The sequence below is a fragment of the Nicotiana tabacum genome, chromosome 8 (assembly GCF_000715075.1).
Source record: "Nicotiana tabacum cultivar K326 chromosome 8, ASM71507v2, whole genome shotgun sequence".
Classification (NCBI taxonomy): Eukaryota; Viridiplantae; Streptophyta; class Magnoliopsida; order Solanales; family Solanaceae; genus Nicotiana; species Nicotiana tabacum.
In genome coordinates, this window is record NC_134087.1 from 146,208,481 (window position 1) to 146,214,140 (window position 5,660).

Sequence of the window (5,660 nt, forward strand, 5' to 3'; positions counted from 1 at the left end):
AGTCTCGACAGGGAGTTCAAAATGAGGAGTGTAGGAGTAGTGATCTCGGACTTTGAAGGTAAGCTCTGGTGGATAGTACTGATTATCTTGGTTCTGGAATAACGGCTCACTGGAAGATCGATGGAGTGTAGCTGGTAGAAGTGCTATGAAGACAGGGGTAGCTGGCAGAGGGGGGCATGTGGTTGCTTTGGCTGGTGGAGCTTGGATGGTTTGGGAAGTGGTGCCCTAATAGTGGTGGTAGGGGGTGAAGCTTGGTGCATGTTGTAAGGATAAATCAACAGTGGGAGGCTCTTGTGATTAAGCCAGGGGTGGGATGAAAGCAGGGTTGGCGGGGTATGATGGGGGAGGGAAACCCTTTCATTCATGCCTGGTACATTTTGGCCATTTGGTGCTTCAACTTGTGTAACTCCTCTTTCAGACCAGTCTCAGACTCGTCCACCTCTCTCGGTGGATCAATAATACTTGCGTCCAGTTCTTGGCCAGCCATGATCAACTTGTGTTTAGACCTGGTGTTGTACGGGTGGGTTTCCAGAATGCCAAACAAACTAACCACCTTCGTGTTCTCAATGACAACAGCAAACTTGTTAGTGTTTAAGATTTAATAGATAGGCGACCACACGTTTGGGATGCAATGCACCTGAACAATTAAAAGCTTATACTATGTATTTGAACGGCTGCATGTTTCATCTTGTCTTTAACTAACTCTTTGCACTTTCTCTTCTCTCTTTTCTTTTCTTTTCACTCCAACCCTTCTTTGACCTTTCCCACTTGGTTCTTGTCGCTTCCCTTTTATTTTGCACTTGTTTTTGCTCTCTTGTTTGCCATTATTTCTTTCCACTCAATTTCTTTTCTTTTTATTTCCTCTTTTTTTTCATTTTATGGTTATGATCGAATCCTATGGGTATTGCCTATGTATCATGACGCCGCATAAATCAGATCATTATGTAGTTCAGGGGATAAATGTGAAATAAAATAAAGACACATTATTTTTTGGTTTTTTCAAATTTTTATAAAATAAACACATTCCAGTTTTTTTCTATTACAACGACTCCACCCTACAGACTTAAGCATTTTCAAAAACTAAAACAAGACTCAAAATGGACTAACAGACTCTAAAAGAAACTGCAATACAAACTCGAAAAATAAAATCAAGAATACATAAGTGCTTCCACTGCTACTCCGGTTGGTCTCGCTGCAGGCCTATGCGCCATATCTTCTTGGGGGCGAAATAGGTCGTCCATGATCTGCCGGAGAAAAATCATAACTGAAGCGAAGAACATGGACCTGGTCATGTCCTCGCATTCGTTGCACTTCATCACAATGTAGTCCGCAATCCTCCTAACCCTCTCCCTGATCATACCCTTCTCTTGTAGCAACCATCCGATCTGCTGAGATCTGGCCTCCAAAACTTGTTCGACCATATGATTTTGTTCTTGCAGTTGTTGCAGGTCTTTTTCTAGCTGCGACATCAGGGAATAGCAGTGTTTTCTTTCTACTTTGAAGTCTCTTGCCTGCTTGGTCATTTCATTCTCAAAGACATTGATCTTTTTCTTTAGACCCACGATTCCTTTATCGTACTTTTCCTTCAGCTATCGAACGAAACTTGCCCGTCCCTCCGCATTCTTAGCTAACTTTTCTTGGACCTTTGCTAGTTCAGCTTCAGTCTTTTCCAAGTCAAATCCACAATGACATACTCTCAGCCTGAGTTTGTCTATAAGTTTCTCATCTTTTTCACTTATGACAGGATTCTCAGTCGCTATTTTCATCTTTCGAATTTGGGCTCGGAGGGCTTCATTATCTTGGGCCAACCTCCTCCTTTCGCCCTCCACTTCTTGTGCCTGGAGATCATTATTGAATTTGATGTTTATCAATTTCTCTTCCAAGGTGTGAATGGAGGCTTGATATTTTTCTCCTTTTCTCCCTAGGCCAACCTCTCTTGGACATTATTATCAAAAGCTGGAACATGAGGTCTCTTGGCGGGCCTCTCGGTCTCAGGCTCGGGCTCTGGCTCGTTATTTACACAAGACCTTCTCTCAAACCACACGGCATAATATGGATCCACCTTCCCCTTTGCAACATCTGGTACCTGGGTGCCATTTTTCAGATATCGGCAACCATTCCAATCCTGCTGAACTAAAGCTTCGGGCAATGTAGCTTCTGGGTGTAGCTCAATGACCTGAGTGGTTAGATCTTCATCTTTGGGCACCACCTGATATCTCCCCAACTACCTTAAGACCCTCTGCGGTGCATATGGCTAGACACTCCTTAAACCCATCAACATTAGGTAACTTTTTGTAGTCGTCATGTGTATGACTTCCGTCACCGGGAGCCATCCTATAGTCCACTTGACCTGACTTGCTTTTAGAGCTTTCAAGTAGGAGACCCATGTTTCAAACCCTCCTGGAGCATTGTAGTCTTTCACCCTTTCCTCGTAACTCTTGATAAAGTTATCTGTGCTTGAACCATAGCTCATGAATTTGGGGTGATGGCAGAGATGCTCGATCAACCACATTTGTAGAAGGACATTACAACCTTTAAAGAATTGAGCCCCGGACTTACACAATGTTAATGCTCGATAAATGTCTGCCAGCACTAATGGAGCAAGTGTAAGATCTTTTTTAGTAGTGAGGATTTGTGCAATTCTGGCCATTCGGGTATCTACTGTCCCCTCTGCATTCGAAAAGACCATAATTCCCAAAAATGCCACAATGAAAGCGAACCGACAATAAACTTGCTAGATGCCCTTATCTTGTTTGTTGTTTAAACCCTTTTTATGCGTTTCGAACCCAGCTGAGTGCCCGAACCTAAAGTACAAGAAGTGGAAAGAACAACATCCTCTGTTTACATGGGCCTTCTTCATTTGCTTGCTGATGTTCAGGAGATCAAAGAACTTGTGCACAGAGGGAGCCCTTGGGAATATAAGTTGTTGTTTCCTCAGGTCCCGGCCAAAATCAATATACCTGGCCATTTCCTCCAAAGTAGGGGTGAGCTCAAAATTAGAGAAACGGAAAACGTTGTGGACAGGGTCCCAAAAAGTTACCGAAGCCTTGATTAGATCCTCTAGTGGTCTGATTTTCATAATGTCTGTAAGGGCACCCAACTGCTCTTTTACCCAATCCCGACCATCTTTATCTAGATCATTCCACCACATATGCAGCTGCAGCTGAGCCTGTTCTATGACCAGTTATGACGGATTCTAGACAATGTTCATTTGTACCTGTGGAGGGTTAAGGTTAGGGTTGACTCCTGTGGACTCTTTTGTAAAACAAGTTTTCAATTCCTAACAGAAAAATCAACGGAAAATGACCCCCCATGGTACTTTAGCAAAAGTGGTCGTTTTTGCAAACGTGGCCTCTTCACAATTTCGAATAAATTTTGAGAGTGGGAAAAGATACTTTATGGAAAATGACACCCTACCGACAAACTTATCCGTTCTTTTATGAAAATAGCCCTTCGATAACTGAAAGATATTCTAAGGCTATCCCGACAAGAACGACTTAAAACATAACCGAAGATGGGTCAGCTTATTCTCTTGACCAAAACCCTAAACTACATTTATTTGACAATTTACTTTTTTTAAAAAAAAAATAAGGCCGAACCATATGTAGGTTGCATACGTATCCCACATTCGGTGAGAATTAGACCTGCGTAGTTCGGTCAATTTTGACATAATTGGGAAAAACATGTTATCGACTCATTTTGAAATGACTCTTTTTTTCTTCTTTTATTTTTGAAAAATTTTGGCAGAGTTTCAGGACATTTTCAAATACCAGAGGTTTTCAGAACCGGGCTTTATTTCTTCCCTACCTCAATCTTGGTTTTTCCTTTGATTTACTTTTCCTAACCGGTCAACATGCAAGCCGAAACAAATAAATGTTCACATCGCACGTAAGATGCATCATATTTTGGGTACACTTGTCCTAGACGGACCCAACCTTTGTGTTGAGTCCCCAAAGTCAAACGCACGTGATGCAAACAAACATTCCTACTAGGGATCCGGCATAAGGTTATGTTATTCTAAGTTTAAACCTGGGGTTGTGTTCTTGACCTGGCTTACCCGAGTGGACAACTCGAGCTAAAGAGGGGGCAACGTACCGAGAGCACGAAAGTCTAGTCGGCCTTGTTGCTAGCCTAGCCTCGTTCTATTTGGTATAACTTCTAACAGAAAAAGTGAGCCATACGAATGTGTGCACCATTTTTACAAGACTCAGAGGGGTGGCGTAAGAAGGAATTTTAATATAATTCAACAATATCGAAATGGTAAATAAACAGAATTAACACAAAAAGTTCACAAAATACAGTAATATTAACAATAAATAAAGCCAAATAAAATCATATTAAAATCTCGAGTTCTTGAACCCTGAACCAGAGATTTTGGGTTCTTGTTCCTAGTGGAGTCGCCAGAGCTGTCACACCTCTTTTTTCTACCCCGAAAAGAGATATAGGGGAGTTTTTCCAATTAAAGTAACAATAATCGAAACAGGATTATTTATTTTAATTTAGAGTTGCCACTTGGGATAAATAATAGTGTCCCAGGTCACCGAATAAAAATCCCGAATCGAGAAAAGTTGACTCTTATTTATGGTCTACAAATACAAAAATTCGGGTAATGAATTATGTCAACCCGAGAGAAGGTGTTAGGCATTCCCGAGTTCCGTGATTCTAGCACGATCGCTTTGATCATATTTGGCTTAATCAAATTGTTTAATTACTCAATTTTGGAACCTATGTGCATTAGCCTCTTTTAATTAAGAAATTATCTTAAAACATGTCACGTGTACGTGTACCAATTTGTTTGGCATGTCAAAAATTATGTCACACGAACGTGTCCACAATCAATAATGCTTTATTATTATTGAGAATGTTTGGTTGAAGTTGCGCGAACGCATATTCCGATTTTGTTTTCTTAAAATCGTAATTATGTCACGCGAACGTGTCCACAATCACGATGATACATTAAACGTGCCTAAGGCAAACGAACATTCATTTTTGATATTTAAGTTATACTATTAATGTGAGGGCCATAGGTATGTGATTGGATGGCACATCTCGATTTATTCAAAGAAGAGAATTGTGTTCAATTAAAGCGAATTATAAGGTCCCAGCTTAATCTAACTCAAGATTCAGTCTAAACTTGCTAATTACGAATATGCATTGAGATAAATTAATGAGCCTTTGATTACTTAAGGAAGATTGAGCCAGTGGCAGACTCGCTTATGTTTTAACGAAAAGTCAATGAGGTTGGGCCCGAAATTGAGCCCACCATTTAGAGCGAAAGGTCAGACCTTCCCAACGATTTAATTGGGCCAGAAATAGGCCCAGCAATATAATGAACTCCACATTACAAGCCATTTTTTTAAAACATAAGACGCAAAGGAAAAAGGTTGAGGCCGAAGACTCTTGGGCCTAAAATGTGCCCAAGACCAAAGAAAACAGATCTGGTCATTTTTGGACCTCATGTCAAACATGCTAACTCATCAGGCCCAATACTGAACTGAAGACCTTCTTGATACTTGGTTGCTTTAGACACATACATACAATGCTAAACTGGAGATCAATATACTAAATCAATCATATTATCTACAGGACGTGAAACGTTGCATGTTAAATTGAGCATAATGACAAGTTAATTGAAAGAAAAACTTCAGCTAACTTGACTT